The following is a 20,528-nucleotide window of genomic DNA, read 5'->3' as shown; positions in this document are numbered from 1 at the left end:
GCCCAGTAACATCTGTCTTACTACCACAACTCAACTCAACTCTCATGCTAGTGAGCCTCAATTCTAAGAAATTCCTTTTATAGATCTTTTTAACCTACAAAATGAGGGTGATGGAGGAATTCTAACACGACTTGCTCTTGTTAGGTGATCCTTCTACATATGGCATGGGTAAACTCTAAATGAGGCATTGGAGAATGACCAAAAGTAAGTAGATTCTAGAGTGCAGTTGACAATTTGTAAGAAGGGTTGTACGCAGATCCCTTGTTTTCACTGTTTCCAGACTAAGGACAAAACTCAGTCTGTTCCCTGCATTTTAGTTAAAATTCTGCTACAAAACACTAGGTTTTGTGGCTTGAAGAGTAGAGGACTGAGTTTAGCATAACTGTAGTTGCTTGAAAGTAAGGGGAAAATCTAAAGTAGGAGGGATCCAGAGAAAGGAATCCTTAAATCTTTATAATGACTCTTCTGCCAATGCCTGAATCACGCCTGAATAGGACAAACTTTAAGCAGTCAGCCTTCCGAAATATAGCCCAATCCATCAATTGCATACTAAACCAAACAAACATACCAAAAAAAACCTAACACTCCTTGTGAGAGTATTACAGATTCAAATCTGTTTGGAAAATATATGTTAAGGATATATATAAAGTTGCTAGGATAATAATATGTTAAGGATACAACCTAAAATTACTTAATAAACCAAGAAACATAGAAATTGTGACTCATTTTTGAGACAAAAGACAATCAACAAAGATCAACCCATAGATGCCCCATATGCTGAAACCAACAGACAATGATTTAAAGCAATTACTGTAAAGTATATTCAAGGACATAAAAGAAAATATGTGCATTATAAATGAAATATAGAAAATCTAACAGAAATAGAAACTATAACAAAAGAAATGTAAATTCCAGAACTAAAAACTGTAATATCTGAAATAAAAATTTACCAGATGTACTTAACAGAATGAAGGTGATGAAAAAATCAGCAAATCTGAAGATATAGTAATAGAAATTATTGGGAATTCCCTGGTGGTCCAGTGGTTAGAACTCTGGCCTTCCACCACAGAGGGCATAGGTTCAATCCCTGGTCAGGGAACTACAATCCTAGATGCCAGCCAGAAAAGAAAAAAGAAAAAAATTGAATTAATAGAAATTGTCTAATCCGAGGAACACAGGGAAAAAAAATAATGAAGTAAAAATGAATGAGCCTCAGGAACTATACTGAAAGCTCTAAGATATGTGTAATTAGAACCCCAGAAGGAGATGAGAGAAAGGAATAATGGGCAGAAATAATATCTAAGGAAAATGTGGCTGAATATTTTCCAAATTTGGTGGAAGATATAAATTTACACATTCAAGAGCTTAACAAATCTTAAATGAGATAACAAAGAAAACCACACTGTTGTATAATTTTTTGTCCCTGCTCTCTAGGAGACAACCTCTAAATCTTTGTAATTTCTTGGAGTGATAGGAAAGTCTTTGTTATTCACGGTGGGCCTCTGGGCCCACACCTGAATTTATGCTAATAAGATGACTCAAAATGGGGGCTAGCCACATGAGAAAGATCAAGCATGGAATTACAGGGTTGGGGCTTTGAGTTAGGTGTTATAAGCCCAGCCTCTGAAGAGGGCAGGATTGGCTGGAGATTGAGTTCAAGCACATGGCCAATGATTCAATCAAAATATTCAAAACTGATTCAGTCAATCAACCCTATGTAATGAAACTCCATTAAAAAGTATAGTCACTGAGGTGAGCCTGACTAGGTAAATATACAGTAATGTGCCTAGAAGGTCGGGCATTCTGAGGACACAAAAGCTTTGTGTGTTGGACCCCAGACCTCACTCTATGGGTCTTTCCACTTGGCTGGTCCTGATTTTTATACTTTATGATAAAATTATAATTAAAGGGTTCCATCCGTAGTCAGGGAATTAGATCCAACATGCCTCAGCTAAGAGTTCATATCCTGCCACTAAAAAGCCCACATGCCACAATGAAAAGTCCCTCATGCTGCAACTAAAACCTGGTACAGACAGAGGACCCTGGCAGGCTACAGTCCATGGAGTCGCAAAGAGTCAACATGATTGAGCAACTGAACATGCAAGTACAAGTTCTGTGAATCATCTTAGTTAACTATAATACTTCGGGGAGTACTGGAAACCTCTGTATTGGTAGTCAGTTGATCAGAAGCATGGATGACCTGAAAACTCTGGAATTTGCATCTGGCTTCTGATGTGAGGGTAGGATTATGCTCCTAACTTGCCAAGTGAAGTGAAGTGAAGTGAAGTGAAGTGAAGTGAGCTTGCTCAGTCGTGTCCAACTCTTTGCAACCCCATGGACTGTAGCCCACCAGGCTCTTCCATCCATGGGATTCTCCAGGCAAGAATACTGGAGTGAGTTGCCATTTCCTTCTCCAGGGGATCTTCCCGACCCAGGGATCGAACCTGGGTCTCCCGCATTGCGGGCAGGCTCTTTACCCTCTGAGCCACCGGGGAAGCCTACCAAATGTGGCCTAATTCTAGGTAGTTAGCATTGTTGAGTCCTGCCCCCCAGACTACAGGTTCAAGGCATTGCCCCAAGCTCACAGAAGGGAAACCCAGAACTAAGCTCACCTCTAAAGCTGACTGAGCCCCTTTGTAACCATTGCCAAAAGCCCTGTTGATCATCATTAACAAAATTCCTGACTCTCAATTAGACAAAGATATCCACTACAGTAGACAGCTTACAGCATTCCAACCAGTCACCTAACACCAACTTTCAACAGGAATTTTCTTTGTCTTGAGGCTATAAAAATTGGCTATTAACTCTCAAAAACGCTCGACTCTCCCTGGTCTGTCAGGAAGTTGGCCTGCTCCACTTGCAGTACCCACTTTATTTCTATTCTTTGTTCTTAATAAACTTACTCTTTTCTGCAGTACTCTGTGTCTTGGAGCCTCCTTGGTGACTCAGACAGTAAAGAATCTGCCTGTAATTTAGGAGACCCAGGTTCCATCTTGGGCCGGTAAAATGCCCCTGGAGAAGGGCAGGGCAACTCTCTCCAGTATTCTTGCCTGGAGAATCCCATGGGCTGAGGAGTCTGGTGGGCTCCATAGGGTCCATAGGGTCACAGTTGGCCATGACCGAGCAACTAAAACACACTGTGTCTGGAAATTCTTTTCCAATCCGTGCTCAGATTGCCGCAACAAGCATCAGAATTGCACTGTGCACACCTAGGCACATTATTATCAAATTTGAGGGGAAAAATGTTTGAAAGCTGTCAGAGAAAAATGGCACATTGCATTTGAATTTGAATTACTGACTACCAGAACACGGTGGAGCATCTTTAAAGTGCTGGAGGGGAAGGGATAACAAGACTACAACAAATCAGAATTCTATATCCAGTGAAAATTGCCTTCTAAGAATGAAGGTGAAATAAAATATAGTTTCAGAAAAAGAAAACTAAAAGAATATATTGACAGTGGGCATGCATTATAAGAAATAATAAGGAAGTGCATGCGTGCATGCTATATCTCTTCAGTCGTGTCTGACTCTGTGCGACCCTATGGACAGTAGCCTGCTAAGCTCCTCTGTCTATGGGATTCTCCAGGCAAGAATACTGGAGTGGGTTGCCATGCCCTTCTCCAGGGGATCTTCCCAACCCAGGGATCGAACCCAACTCTCTTACATTGCAGGTGGATTCTTTACCATCTGAGCCACTAGGGAAGCCCCACTAAAAGAAGTACTACAGGCTAAAGAGAAATAAAAAGAGACGCAAATTCAGATCCTCTTGTTGGGGGTGGGAATGAAAGCATTGACGACTGTAGATACTAAAACTCCATGTATCTATCATGGAGTTTTAATGTGTGTAGATGTTATATATTTGACAGCTTTAGCAAAAACAGGCAAGGGTGAGTGAATGAACTCCTGTCTTGAAAATATTTCTGTATTTGACATGAATTGATTCAACATTAACCCTAAGTAGGCTGTGAAAAGTTAAGGATATATATTGTGATCCTTAAAACAACCACTAAAAAGTAATGCAAAGAGGTAAAATAAGGATGCTGGAATACATGTTTATGCATATGCTATATTAGATAAACCAATGATAAAGATAAAGAAACCTAAGTCAAACTTTTTATTTCTTGTACTTAGTAAATGATGACAAAATATTTCTGTTAGTGGTCTTTTTTGCTAAGGGTTAAGATTATATGATCTTTTTTTCAACTTCTCTCTTCAACTCTTTCTTTTTCTCCTGTCTCAGAGTCAGTATTTTGTTCATCTTTTTCTCCTATGTTCTTGAAAAAAATTGCATATTTTCCCGTCAATTTGTCAGCAGTCAGCTAGTGCTTGTTTTCTCTGCAGGGTACTTATTTGTTTCAACTTCATTTCCTGCCCTCTTTCTCCCTAAGGTCACTGAATCACATTTTGATAAATACATTGTTATTAAGGTTTACTAGAGGCCATTACATTGGTAGATTTTCTTAATTAATGTCTTTCATTATAATGAGTCAGAAAGTCAGTGAATTGAAAAATTACTCTTTGTGTGGGTATTCAGCATTAGTCAACATGTCCTTGCTGTGTGTGGAGTGCTCTTCTGAATTCTGTGGGAGTGTGATTATGGCAGTATTTCCTGGAGATAAAAGCTATATAAAGAAGAAATAGGGTAAACAAAAGTGTCAGGTAAGTAATTGTAAGGTAGGAAGCATGGGGGCAAATGAATAGGCTACTGGCCTGACTAACCCAGGAAATTTTCACAGGCAATACTCGAGTTCTGAAAGACTTGGGTTTGCCTTGTGGAAAGCTGACAAAACTCCCTAAGTGGAGTGAGCATCCTGGATATGAAGGAGAAATCAGCCAAAAATTACTTGAGTGCTGATTGCATCATATGCCAGTCACCAGAAGAACATGAAATAGAGATAGTATTTTTAGTATTTAGATATTATTTAATATTCCCTAAAGATAGTAGGAAAGATTACATGTTCTCATGGGGGGAAAAGATAGTATATGTAGTCATAGATGCTAAGTACAAATAGATGCCAAATATTGTAGTGAAAACGGATGCTTAATTGCAGAAGGAAGGCTGAGTTAAATGGAGGGGACTTTAAAGTGGGATCAGGGCCTAACATAACAGAGAGAAAGGGAGAGATAGGATATAACTTGAATGATGAAGTCTGGGGACAATGAGAATATACTGGGAATAAGAGGATCATGATAAGATGGTGATGAATATGTTGCTGCTGGTGAAGTATGTTGGTAAAAATGATACCTGGCATGGAAAGTTGCATATTATTCAGGGTTTGTTTTAAGCAAAATTATAATTGGATGGATTAGTTAGCTTGACTTTATAAATAGATACTTCCCTGGTGGCTCAGACGGTAAAGCGTCTGTCTACAATGCAGGAGACCTGGGTTTGATCCCTGGGTCGGGAAGATCCCCTGGAGAAGGAAATGGCAATCCACTCCAGTACTATTGCCTGGAAAATACCATGGACAGAGGAGCCTGGTGGGCTACAGTCCAAGTCGTTAAATCTAAGCTTCTACATGAATTTATCACGCTGCTGCTGCTAAGTCACTTCAGTCGTGTCCGACTCTGTGCGACCCCATAGACGGCAGCTCATCAGGCTCCCCCGTCCCTGGGATTCTCCAGGCAAGAACACTGGAGTGGGTTGCCATTTCCTTCTCCAATGCATGTAAGTGAAAAGTTTACGTGAAGTCGCTCAGTCATATTTGACTATTAGAGACCCCATGGACTGCAGCCTATCAGGCTCCTCCATCCATGGGATTTTCCAGGCAAGAGTACTGGAGTGGAGTGCCATTCATGGCTATGTTTAAATAAATTGTGCACTTTTGAGTTTCATCACTCCTTTTTGCCACATGAAAAATATTATTTTCTAGACCATTTCTCCAAGTGGAGATCTATACCAGTGTTCTGATTCTTCAGCTATATCCTCTGTCTTAATCCATTCAGGATAACATAACAAAAATACCACAAACCAGCTAGTTTATAAACAACAAAAATTTATTTTTCATAGTTCTGATGGCTAGAAGTCCAAGATCAGGGTGCCAGCATGGTTGGGTTTTAGCATGGAAGGCTCCTTTCTGGGTTGCCTTCTTCTGGCTGTGTCCTCACCAGATAGAAGGGGCCAGGTTCCCTCTGGAGCCTCTTTTATAAGGCAGTGTTTGTCACTCAGTCATGTCTAACTCTTTGTGACCCGGTGGACTATAGCCTGCCAGGCTCCTCTGTCCATGGAATTCTCCAGGCAAGAATACTGGAATGGGTTGCCATTTCCTTCTCCAAGGGATCTTCCCCACCCAGGGATCAAACCTGGGTCTCCTACCTTGCAGGCAGATTCTTTACCATTTGAGCCACCAGGGAAGCCCCTTTTATAAGGCACTAGTCCCATAAACACTTCCCATGGGCCTCCATGTCCTAATACCATCACCTCTGGGGATTAGAATTTCAACATAAATTTTGGAGGGGCACAAACATTCACACCATAGCATCCTCCCTTTGGTTCTGTAACATCATACCACCCTGGAGCTTGTATGGAATGATTGTTCTTTCTCTTCCTCCTTCACTGATTCCATTTGAAGTTCATGGACCCCTAAGTTTGGGCATAGTCTTCTATCTTCATCTTAACTTTCTTTTATCAGTGTATACTTTTATGGAAGCAATAATTTTCTATCAAAACAGAGATCTCTCAACTTAATTTTATTTCTAGCTAAATTTTAGATACTCCAGAAGATCCAGAATCAGTTCTAATGCAACATATCCTAGATCAAGTTTAACCTCCCCACTAATCTTCCTGTTTTTCATATTGTGACTGTCACCCCCCCAAAAGCAGGCATACCAAAAACATTAGGTATCTTTTCTTTCCATCTTATATCAATGTGACTAGTTACTAAGCTTTGTCTTTATGTATTTGAAATATATAATTTTGTCACTGTTCTAGAAGTTTTAACATGCATTATTTGACAGTAGAAAAGAATATACCTAACATATTTGTTGGCAGCTGTAATCATTTAAGAGATTAAGGAAATTCCCTTCTAAGTTTACTAAGAATAATTTTTGTTTGTTTTTTGTTTTAATCTTGAATGGGTGTTGAATTTTATCAAATGGTTTCTCTCTTCAATTTGTTTATATGGTGAATCCACTAATTGATTTTCATCTGTTGATCTTTCATTAATTAGGATAAGCCCAGCTTGATGCGGATGTGTATTAGATCCTCCTGAATTTGGTTAGCTAATATTTTGTTTAGGATTTTTCACCTATCATAGTTTAGTGAGATGGTCTTGTGACTTTACTACTCTTTTTCACATTGTTCTTGTTTCTGGGTCTCAGAGCTGCGGAAGTGAGCAAGGTGAGGGCGGGGCCTTGAGAGCAGCCACCCACTCTCTGCCGGCTCCCGTTCTCTAGAAAAGGCGCTTGATTCGATCCGCAGGGCTGACTCCCGATCCCCCAGCGGCCGCAGCAGGTCCCGCAGCGCGGCGCCGCAGCAGGTCCCGCAGCGCGGCTCCGCAGCACGGTGCCGCCTAGAGGGTTCCGCAGGGCGAGTTCAGGGTGCCCGGTGAGAGCTCGCGGCAGGTCGCAGAGCACCGCTTTCGCCTGTCACCTGCCTGCAGGGGGTGGGCTTGGCTGGGCAGGGGATGGGAGTCCCCTCTGAGACCTCTTGTCCCCCCCAAGCAGGAGCCACTCTCGTACCTGAGGGAGCGCAGCAAACGAACGTAGGACATCACACCAGGACGTCTGTCTCTGCCGCCTACGAGAGGTACCATTCCCCGCCGGCTCCCTCTGCGTGCAGGTGACCCGACCCGGGAGGAGAGCACTGGTTGGGAAAGTATAACCTGAAATTCTCCGGGAAGAAAATTACTCAGTCCTTTTGTGTCATAAACTGGCTACTGTCAGCTCTATTTGGGAAATCTACACAATTTGGGGGGAATCGTGTTAGCTCTGTTTGGGAAATCTGTACAATTTTCTACAGTGTGAAACGACCTGAATAGCCTACATTTAAATTTGTTTCCTTCGATTTGTCTGTCACCTAACTTTATTTCTTTTGGCGGGGAGGCGGGGTGCTGTATACATTCTTCCCTGTATCGGAAGAATGTGAGTTCCATCTCCTGGATCTGTCCTGGACACTCCACTCCTGGTTGTAAAGGTTGTGTCAGGGACATTTCCAGTGCCAGCCTGGAATGGTTAACTGTATGGCTAGTCAAAGCGAATTTAGACCTTGACTTCATCTATACGCTTCAGGCCTATTTACTGAGCAGTCAGCTTTTAGAGAAACTTGTGTACAGAATCATAAGAAAATATCAGGATTTTTCTTGAATTTCTTGAATGACATTTCTTGAATGTCATTTGTGCTGCGCCATGTCATATTAGCTTCTATCATCTTTATTGTCTTCATACTCCTGAACAACTTGAGAAAAGGCAGAGATCCACTAGATATCAGTTCATAACACCTATTTTTTAAATGAATATTCAAAGTTCATCAGTAAAGTTCAAAGTAAACTTTGAAACCTAAAATGGTGCTTGAGCATTCAACACTTGATAGATTGGAAAACGCCAGCGAAACACAACCACACACTCTTTTTCTCATGGTTACACATAAAATGGGCTGCGTTTTGATCCTCTTGATTGAAATGTATGGTGGTAAGAGTCTTGGATAGGGAGACAGAATTCTAACCTGTAAAAGGAAAAGGTTGGAGCACATGTTCCAAAGATCTTTGATGAAATGAATCTCATCACAACTTCATAAACATATGTTGGATTTCAGTGACTCCTGAAGACTTTATCAGAATGTTGGTAAAGTTGTTACTCTGATATCCTTTTGAGGGGAGGTCTAAAAGTCAGCAACGTAAAGGAAAACCAACAAATACATAGTAGGCAATTTTGATTTGATGAAAACCAAATATATAAGTATTTATAATTTTTAGGTTTAAACATCATAAAGTAATTGAATAATTTTCTTTTTAAGCTAAAAACATATTCCTTTTTTATTTTTCTGTACAGAATATGGATTTTGCCACAAGAAGATGGTTCTACCTGCCTTTGGGTTGCATGTTGCTGATCCATCTGACTCATGCTGACTTTGAATTTCAAAAGGGTGTACTTGCCAGCAACAACCCAGGGATCATGGAAGACATTGATCCCCAGTGCTGGAATACTTGCTCTTTGACACTGATAGAGCTCAAGGAACTCAAGATAGAGCACAATGTGGATGCTTTCTGGAATTTCATGTTGTTCCTGCAAAAATCCCAGTGGCCTAGACATTATAATGTCTTCTTAAGCATAGCTCAGGATTTCTGGGACATGTATGTAGACTGCTTGCTTTCAAGATCTCATGGAATGGGCAGAAGACAGTTGATGTCTTCCAGGTATAATTTTCTACAGAAGATAAGAGAATTTAAATGTGTACTTAGATAATAGCAGTTTGGTTTTCTTAAAAATTCAACATTTAATCTTTCTGGTTTTTAAAGTTTATCTAATAAGCTAGCAAATTTGCCATATTTTTCCTAATTTGATCAGCTTTGCTGATTTTATATTGTTTAGAAACCATGGGAGCTCTGATGTGCAAATACTTGATTCTAAATGATCTTGGAATATAATATATTTTGGTAATCATTAAATAAATTGTCATTTTATTTTTCCCCATGAATAGTTCATAACAAAGCCCTGTAATTATTCATATTACATTTGTTAAAAAATTTTTAAACATCAACATGTGTTTAGACTTTTGAAATTAATATTTTCAGTAGGGTTGCTTAAAGGGAGGGAAACTTAAGAATCATATTAAGTGTTAACAATTTTTCCTCTCTGACTTTACAGGACTGGATTTTATAAAACATGAGTTTTACATTTAAGAGAACACAGAAAATACCTCAAGCAGGATGACACCAACCTGAAAATTTAACTCTGTGTCAGTATTTATGAGCTCAAATATTTCCTACAGCATTTATCAAAATTATTTCCAGTTCTTTAATATTGATGAAGGTTTTATTTTTGTTGATGTGTAATTGTTTTCTGCCTATTGAATCATCATTTCTACATTTTTGGATAACTTGTCAGTAATTTTTTATTTAGAAGGCATCTTTGTAAAGCATCTTTTTTTTTAAAAAAGAAAATACCACTTAAAATGCAAATACAATATATATATTTTAATACAATGATCAATGGGGTAAAATAACAACCAGCTTTATCTGGTGTTATGTATAATATTGACCTTAAAACTGTGCCAAAACAAATGCCAATATTATCCTAAAAAGTAATATTTAATCTTGATGTAGTGTACTCTGTGGCTTCTGATATATGTGTCTCATCGCCAAGCTATCTTATATATTATTTTTTATCCATTAAGGACTAAAATTTAATTTTATGTTCTCATTTTTATTTTCCTCATTTTAAAAAAAGGAATAAGAAACAGAAAAGTAGTAAGAAACTTCATTTTAGTAAAGTGCAAAAGGAAGTGAAAGTCACTCAGTCATGTCTAACTCTGTGACCCTATGGACTCTATAGTTCATGGAATTCTGCAGACCAGAATACTGGAATGGGTAACCTTCCCTTCTCCAGGGGATTTTCTCAGCCAACCCAGGGATCAAACACAGGTCTCCTGCAATTGCAGGCAGATTCTTTACCAGCTGAGCCACAAGGGAAGCCCAGGAATGCTGGAGTGGGTGGATCTTCCCAACCCTGGAATCAAACTGAGGTTTCATGTGTGGCAGGTGGATTCTTTACCAACTGAGCTAACAGGGAAGCCCTTTAGTGAAATGTAATTGGATAGAATTTTTGTCTTTAGAATACAAAAATTGTTTTTATATTTCCTTTTATATAACACATTTTATTGTAAAAAAGGATATGGAATTTAAAGACATATGCCACAGTAGAATAACATGAATTAGATGAAGAGGTTGGGATGATGAGACAAATAATATGAGGAAACAAATAATATGCAGTTAAAGTTTTAGATCAGTGCTTTTAAATGCATGTCATAAAGTTCTATACCTTTGATAACGGGTAGCCATAAATTTAGTCTGAATTTCCAATGTGAATTGGGACTCATGAGTGGTTTCAAGATTCACAGTGGGGACCAAGCAATATGTTTGGGAGCCTAGCTTTTCCTAGGTCTGAGGATCAATAGAAATCTGTCCCATAGGTTTTTTATAATGGCTGCCATGGGTTACAGCATTGTGTTTTCAAGTATCCCAACAGTGACAGATAGCCTTCAATGTAACCTGATGCCAGCACACCCAAACACAATTAAATACAAACAATTTCAAAAGCATCAAAAATAATATGAATTGTCTGATGGTTTGATTTGATCCAAGAATAAATTTTGAATTAAAGGAGGGGGCCTGACAGTCTTTGAGTTGTGGACCACTTTGAAATTCTGATGAAATTATAGACGCTTTACTAGGCGTTTTATATATATACACTCATACTTTGTACATAATTTCAGGGGTCCCATGAGTCCTAGGTCAAGAAACTCCAGTATTAAGGAATGAATGGACTGTGTAACTTTCAGGTATTCTTTTTTTACAAGTAGCATTTCATATAAATAAGTTTTGTATAACTGGTTACAGATAATATGAGGTTTTAAGTTTAATATTATAAAATTCTAGATTGAGAATATTTTATCTTGCCAATTACAGATAGATCCCTAAGCTCAGAAAATCAACTAGTTGGAGGGTAGACCATATGTACTCTTATAAAAATGACCAAATACCCATGAAGCTGATTAATTCATTTCCTTTTGTAGAGGTATGGGGTCATGATTTTCCTTAGAAAACAGCCCTCTTTTGGAACTTCAGCAGTTGAATGCCATAAAGCAAGATCATGTCATTTTAGCCTAAAAAATTACTCAACCAGTTGTCAGCAATCCTTGTTGTCATAAAAATTTTATTGCAGCAATGATGAGCTTTTTAATATTAGTAAAATTAATTTCTAACCTTCTAAAATAAATTAACTGAAAATGGTTTCATAGTTCTCCTAGTTAAATTTACAAGCTACCTTGGATTATTAAGGACATTAAAAATACACTGAGCATTCTGGTTTTAGAGCTGTTCATCTTAAGTCTCTTTGATGATACTTAGATATAATGCTCTGTTAAATCTCCCCAGTTTTGGGCAAAAATCATGTCATTTGTATATATAAAATTGTATTCTTTTTTCATCATTCATTCAACACAAATTCATTGAGCTTGGAGGTACACTGCTGAGCAATCCAGACACAATCCTTGCTTCCAGAATTGTCACTGCTGTGGGACAAAGATGCAGCAGGAAATAATATAACTAATTCAAAATACTTTTATGTCAAAATATAAGCTTTTTTTTTTCTTTTTACCAAAGAGAAATGGTAGCCAGAATAGGGTTGAGTGGGGAACAATTCATAGTTCTCTTTTTCCATATTCCAAATCATCAGACTAGTCAGACAAGACGATGATCCAAAGGAAAAAAAAAAAAACCCAAACTCACCCATTCTTGCAGTGATGTTATGGTAAAGACTCAATCAGTTTCACAGCTTTGTGTATATGCTGAACTCTTATAGCTTAATTCAGAACCAGTTATTTTCCAGAGTGCTGAAAGCTAAGGAGGGAAAAGAGATAGCAAAACATATATTGGGAATTCACTGGAAGTCAAGTGGTTGAGACTTCTCACTTCCACTGCAAGAGACTTGGGTTTGATTCCTGGAGGGGAAACCAAGATCCCACATGCTTCAAAGTGCAGAGAAACAAAACAAATAAAACCATCTAATATTGCTCCCCAAATATTTCTTCATGTGGTGATACAATGGTTAATTTACTGAGTGCCTATGCTTAAAATTTGGAGAAGGCAATGGCACCCCACTCCAGTACTCTTGCCTGGAAAATCCCATGGACGGAGGTACCTGGTAGGCTGCAGTCCATGGGGTCTCAAAGAGTCAGACACGACTGAGCGGCTTCTGTTTCACTTTTCACTTTCATGCACTGGAGAAGGAAATCGCAACCCACTCCAGTGTTTTTGCCTGGAGAATCCCAGGGACGGGGGAGCCTGGTGGGCTGCCGTCTATGGGGTCACACAGAGTCGGACATGACTGAAGAGACTTAGCAGCAGCAGCAGCATGCTTAAAATTCCTCTGCTCTTCCTATAGAATTTTTTTTTTTTACTTTAAATAAGCTTTTTATTTTGGAATAGTTTCAAATTTGCTGAAAAGTTGCAAGCTAGTGCAGAGAGTTCTTAGATATGCCTCACTCATTTTTCCACATTGTTAACATTTTACATTAGTCTGGTATGTTTGTCATAACTAATGAACCAGTATTGATACATTCTAAATTAAACTTCATAATTTATTTGAATTACACTAGTTTTCCCCCTTTATGTCCTCTTGCTGTTCCAGTCTGATGATTCGGAATAAGGGAAAAAAAAAACTATGAATTATTCCCCACTCAACCCTATCCCATCCAGGACACCATTTACATTGAGTTGTCATGTCTCCTTAGACTCTAAGATGATGTTTTTGATGACCTTGACAATTTCAGATATGGCCAGGTATATTGCAGGATGTCCCTCAATTTGGGTTTGCCTGATGTTTCTCTCTGGTTTTGATGGGGGTTATAGGTTTTGGGGGATGAAAACTACAGAGGTAAAGCACTGTCTTCAACAGTACTTTATACCATTATATCAAGGGTTCACTTCAGTCGCTCAGTCATGTCCGACTCTTTGCGACCCTGAGAATCGCAGCACGCCAGGCCTCCCTGTCCATCACCATCTACCGGAGTTCACCCAGACCCACGTCCATCGAGTCCGTGATGCCATCCAGCCATCTCATCCTGGGTCGTCCCCTTCTCCTCCTGCCCCCAATCTCTCCCAGCATCAGAGTCTTTTCCAATGAGTCAACTCTTCGCATGAGGTATCCAAAGTACTAGAGCTTCAGCGTTAGCATAATTCCTTCCAAAGAAATCCCAGGGCTGATCTCCTTCAGAATGGACTGGTTGGATCTCCTTGCAGTCCAAGGGACCCTCAAGAGTCTTCTCCAAAACCACAGTTGAAACGCATCAATTCTTCAGTGCTCAGCCTTCTTCACAGTCCAACTCTCACATCCATACATGACTACTGGAAAAACCATAGCCTTGACTAGATGGACCTTGTCTGCAAAGTAATGTCTCTGCTTTTGAATATACTATCTAGGTTGGTCATAACTTTTCTTCCAAGGAGTAAGCGTCTTTTAATTTCATGGCTGCAGTCACCATCTGCAGTGATTTCAGAGACCCCCAAAATAAAGTCTGACACTGTTTCCCCATCTATTTCCCATGAAGTGATGGGACTGGATGCCATGATCTTCGTTTTCTGAATGTTGAGCTTTAAGCCAACTTTTTCACTCTCCACTTTCACTTTCATCAAGAGGCTTTTTAGCTCCTCTTCACTTTCTGCCATAAGGGTGGTGTCATCTGCATATCTGAGGTGATTGATATTTCTCCCGGCAATCTTGATTCCAGCTTGAGCTTCTTCCAGCCCAGCATTTCTCATGATGTACTCTGCATAGAAGTTAAATAAGCAGGGTGACAATATACAGCCTTGACATACTCCTTTTCCTATTTGGAACCAGTCTGTTGTTCCATGTCCAGCTCTAACTGTTGCTTCCTGACCTGCACACAGATTTCTCAAGAGGCAGGTTAGGTGGTCTGGTATTCCCATCTCTTTCAGAATTTTCCAAAGTTTCTTGTGATCCACACAGTCAAAGGCTTTGGCATAGTCAATAAAGCAGAAATAGATGTTTTTCTGGAACTCTCTTGCTTTTTCTATGATCCAGTGGATGTTGGCAATTTGATCTCTGGTTCCTCTGCCTTTTCTAAAACCAGCTTGAACATCAGGGAGTTCACGGTTCACGTATTGCTGAAGCCTGGCTTGGAGAATTTTGAGCATTACTTTACTAGCATGTGAGATGAGTGCAATTGTGCGGTAGTTTGAGCATTCTTTTTCATTGCCTTTCTTTGGAATTGGAATGAAAACTGACCTTTTCCAGTCCTGTGGCCACTGCTGCATTTTCCAAATTTGCTGGCATATTGAGTGCAGCACTTTCACAGCATCATCTTTCAGGATTTGAAACAGCTCAACTGGAATTCCATCACCTCCACTAGCTTTGTTCATAGTGATGCTTTCTAAGGCCCACTTGACTTCACATTCCAAGATGTCTGGCTCTAGATTAGTGATCACGTCAACCTGATTATCTGGGTCGTGAAGATCTTTTTTGTACAGTTCTGTGTATTCTTGCCACCTCTTCTTAATATCTTCTGCTTCTGTTAGGTCCAGACCATTTCTATCCTTTATCGAGCCCATCTCTGCATGAAATGTTCCCTTGGTATCTCTAATTTTCTTGAAGAGATCTCTGGTCTTTCCCATTCTGTTGTTTTCCTCTATTTCTTTGCATTGATCGCTGAAGAAGGCTTTCTTATCTCTTCTTGCTATTCTCTGGAACTCTGCATTCAGATGCTTATATCTTTCCTTTTCTCCTTGGCTTTTTGCTTCACTTCTTTTCACAGCTATTTGTAAGGCCTCCCCAGACAGCCATTTTGCTTTTTTGCATTTGTTTTCCATGGGGATGGTCTTGATCCCTGTCTCCTGTACAATGTCACGAACCTCATTCCATAGTTCATCAGGCACTCTATCTATCAAATCTAGACCCTTAAATCTATTTCTCACTTCCACTGTATAATCATAAGGGATTTGATTTAGGTCATACCTGAATGGTCTAGTGGTTTTCTCTACTTTCTTCAGTTTAAGTCTGAATTTGGCACTAAGGAGTTCATGATCTGAGCCACAGTCAGCTTCCGGTGTTGTTTTTGTTGACTGTATAGAGCTTCTCCATCTTTGGATGCAAAGAATATAATCAATCTGATTTCGGTGTTGACCCTCTGGTGTTGTCCATGTGTATATATCAAGGGTACATGCTGTCAACATAACAAACCCCATGGATGGCGTTTAACCTTGGCTAAGGTAGTATTTGGGCTTCCCACGTGGCACTAGTAGTAAAGAACCTTTCTGCCAGTGCAGGAGGCATAAGAGATGCTGCTTCGATCCCTGGGTTGGAAGATCCCCTGGAGGAGGGCATGGCAACCCACTTCAGTATTCTTGCCTGGAGAATCCCATAGGGAGAGGAGCCTGGCAGGCTACACAGTCCATGGGGTCACAAACAGTCAGACACGACTGAAGTGACTTAGTATGCAAGGTAGTATTAACCAGATTTCTTAGCTGTAAAGTTACCTTCCCTTCTTTTTCTATGTTGTATTCTTTGAAAGCAAGGCATTAAGCATAACCCACACTTCAGGGAATGGGAAGTTACGTTACATTTCCTTGAAAAGGAGCTATCTACGTAAATTAAATATAAGTGGTCATGAAACATGGCTGCCAATGACTAATGTAAGCTTAGGCTGTGTTGGCTGTAGGTGAGTAAAAATGAGTTCAGTTCAGTCTCTCAGTCGTGTCTGACTCTTTGCGACCCCATAAACCGCGGCACACCAGGCTCTTCTGTCTATCACCAACTCCCAGAGTCCACCCAAACCCATGTCCATTGAGTCGGTGATCTCATCCAACCATCTCATCCTCTGTCGTCCCCTTTTCCTCCTGCCCTCAATCTTTCTCAGCATCAGGGGCTTTTCAAATGAGTCAGCTCTTCGCATCAGGTAGCCAAAGTATTGGAGTTTCAGCTTCAATATCAGTCCTACCAATGAACACCCAGGACTGATCTCCTTTAGGACAGACTGGTTGGATCTCCTTGCAGTCCAAGGGACTCTCAAAGAGTCTTCTCCAACACCACAGTTCAAAAGCATCAATTCTTCGGCGCTCAGTTTTCTTTATAGTCCAACTCTCACATCCATACATGACCGCTGGAAAAACCATAGCCTTGACTAGACGGACCTTCGTTGGCAAAGTAATGAGAGGGACTAGTTTTATTATACCCTCTATGTATCTATGTTAAACCTGTAAATTTTTGTTTGGTTCTGTTGGTCTCAGTTTAGAGGAATATTAACAAATTTCAGCACTTCAGAAAGAGCTGGCCAGATTCATAGTCTGGAATGATTAAATAAACTGGATATTTTACCCCCAAAGACTTAGGGTGAACATCATAGTTTTTCCCTGTGATATGAAATGTACCCTGTGTTCCAGAAGGCAGACTGAGGAACAGAAGAACAGTAGTTGTTCACCTAATTATTCACTGGTTTTCATCCAATATGAACAAGCACTGGCTGAAAGGATCTAATCAGGTAATGAACTCCTCCCTCATGAGGGAGGATTGGCTTCAGTGTTGAAGCCACTTTCATCTGGGCTCACTAAAGTCCATTTTTATTTTCTCGACTATTTTTTCATTTAGTTTATTAGCAAAAGTTTGGGAGCTAAAATTTTGTCTCAGTTGACTCATGGAAGGAAATATACTGTCCACCTTTCAGCCAGGCTGGATGGGCTCAGGAGTGATGTAGTGGGAGCACAGATGTGAGGGGAGACGGAGACTTGTTAGAATTCGCGACCATGTCAGACAGAGGGACTGATTTGCTGGCTCACTGCTGCGTGCCTAGAACTATAATATGGGGTCTTGGGTACTGTCTGTCTACCAAGTACAAGTGTCTATATTAAGCAACCTTACTACCCTTCATCCACATACATTTCTTCCTCTGTTAAATGGATGCTAGGTAATAACCTGCCCTATTTTACCTTTCCTCTTTCTGATGGGTGAGATTTATAACAACAGGGAGAAATTCTACAGAAGGCACAGATTGTTTTGATTACAGTCAGTCCTAATAAATCTGGAGATACCAAGTTGTACTATATACAAAAAATGCTATTCACCCAAGTAATATCAATTCTATTTCTACTCTCTGGTCATATTAATGTAATAGTACTTGTGCCTGATTTTAGAGAAAGTCTACCACTCTTATGAAGTGAATGCGTTTGAACTACCATAACGTGTCTGTGTTTAGCATTCCCCGTATAGTGTTTTGTTGGTTGAACCTTCCCTTTGAGTTCAGGACTTTGCTGTATTTGTGTAAGTTGAGGGAAGGGCTGCCAGGAGCTGGGGCTACCATCACACTTATTTAGTAATTAACTAAGATGTGGGTTACCACAATGAATGAGATATGGTCTCTGTCTTATCTTTAGGGAGCTTGGAGTCTGAGGAAGGAACTTACAGTCTACAAAATGGGGTAAACATTCCTTTCTTAGTCACGGACACTTCATCTCTGTTCTGTATGTATCTCAGATGTACCCAAAGTGTATCTGGTACTTTTTGTATGGGCCATCTCATTGTTGCATGTTCCTGTCCACATCCATTCTTGTGTCTCAGTAATTCCCCTTTGCATGTGTGCGTGCATGCTAAGTTGCTTCAGTCGTGTCCAACTCTTTTTGACTCTATGGACTGTAGCCCGCCAGGCTCCTCTGTTCATGGAATTCTCCACACAAGGATACTGGAGTGGGTTGCCATGCCTGTCTCCAGAGGATCTCCCTGACCCGGGATCGAACTCACATCTCTTAAGTCTCTTGTATTGGGAGACAGGTTCTTTACCACTAGCACCACTCGGGAAGCCCCAACTCCCCTTTACATGGAAACTTTGTGCTTAGGACTGCCTGTGAAGAAGAGGAATAAATTATGCCTTCTGCTGTCCTCTTGGGGATGATGGTGGTAGAGAAAGGGATTCAAAAGAAGACAAAGCTCACTGATAAGCTGATGCACATTATGTGGGCAGCCAGGCCAGGGTGAGAGGTCACTGGCGACTCATTCTAATTAGAGCAACATCAATAGCTGTCATTTCTTCTGATCCTACTTCTTCAAATGCTACTATCCTCACAGAGGGAATAATGAAAAATTCCTGGAGGAATGTGAGTGGGAGGAGGAAGTGTAAGGGGAAGAGGGAGGATAAAGTAGGAGAGGGTGGGCCCAGTGGGGTGTTGGAACCCTCTTTTATTTGATAATGCAAGTGGATCCTATGCATGTCTTCCCAACTCTGCATTCAGCAGCACCATGTTGGTAGCTTGAAATTGGTCATCCTGGGAATATTTATATCATGCAAATTGGCAAACACTATATATAAGAGCTTTTTCCCCTTGAAGAGCTGGTGGTTATACATTTATGTGCACCCTATGGGCCTAAAGACTAGACTCAAATTCCTTTCTGAGGAAACAGTCTTGTCTCTCCCAGCCCTGGACATGAACTCAACTTTGCAGCTTCCTGAGTGAAGAAGGGGGTTGATAGGGTTCTTGGCTTTGGAAACGCATAATGACACACAGGGACACAGACACTTATTGCTCTACATCCAATATTAAGGGATCTACCTCTATGTGACAAGGTACCTCCACCACCAAAAGAGTTTCCCTCCACACCCACTTTCCATCCCCATTAAAGAGAAGTATCATTGGGATTTATTTATATATTGAGTTAAAATAGATAGCTAATGGGAAATTGCTGTATAGCACAGGGAACTCAGCCTGGTGCTCTGTGACAATTTAGAGGGGTGGGATGGGGTGGGAGGTGGGAGGGATCTTAAAGAGGGAGGGGACATGTGTATACCTATGACTGATTCATGTTGATATATGGCAGAAACCAATACATGCAGGTCAAGAAGCAATAGTCAGAACTGGACATGGAACAACAGACTGGTTCAAAACTGGGAAAGGAGTATGAGAAAGGTGTGTATTGTCACCCTGCTTAATTTCTATGCAGAGTACATCACGTGAAATGCTGGGCTGGATGACTATCAAGATCAAGATTGCTGGGAGAAATATCAATAACCTCAGATATGCAGATGATACCACCCTAATGGCAGAAAGCAAAGCGAAACTAAAGAGCCTCTTGATGAAGGTGAGAGAAGAGAGTGGAAAAAGCTGGCTTAAAAGTCAATATTCAAAAAACAAAGATCATGGCATTTGGTCCCATTACTTCATGGCAAATAGATGGGGAACAAATGGAAACAGTGACAGGCTTTATTATCTTGGGCTCCAGAATCACTGTGGACAGTGACTGCAGCTATGAAATTAAAAGACACTTGTTCCTTAGAAGAAAATCTATAATAAATCTAGACAGCATATTGAAAAGCAGAGACATCACTTTGAGGACAAAGGTCCATATAGTCAAATCTATGGTTTTTCCAGTAGTCATGTACATATCTGAGAGTTGGACCATAAAGAAGGCTGAGCACCAAAGAACTCTGCTTTCAAACTGTGCTGGAGATGACTCTTGAGAATCTCTTGGACAGCACAGAGTTCAAACCAGTCAATCCTAAAAGAAATCAGCCCTGAATATTCATTGGAAGGACTGATGCTGAAGCTGAAGCTCCAATAGTTTGGCCACCTGATGTGAACTCTGACTCACTGAAAAAGACCCTGATGCTGAGAATGATTGAGGGCAAGAGAAAAAGAGGGTGACAGAGGATGAGATGGTTGGTTGGCACCACTGACTCAGTGGGCATGAGTTAGAGCAAACTCTGTGAGATAGTGAAGCACAGGGAAGCCTGGTGTGCTGCAGTCCATGGGGTCACATAGAGTTGGACATGACTGAGTGACTGAACAACAAAAACACAACATTTAAAGCAA

Source organism: Budorcas taxicolor, chromosome 4 (assembly GCF_023091745.1).
Source record: "Budorcas taxicolor isolate Tak-1 chromosome 4, Takin1.1, whole genome shotgun sequence".
Classification (NCBI taxonomy): domain Eukaryota; kingdom Metazoa; phylum Chordata; class Mammalia; order Artiodactyla; family Bovidae; genus Budorcas; species Budorcas taxicolor.
This window is presented reverse-complemented; position numbering follows the sequence as displayed.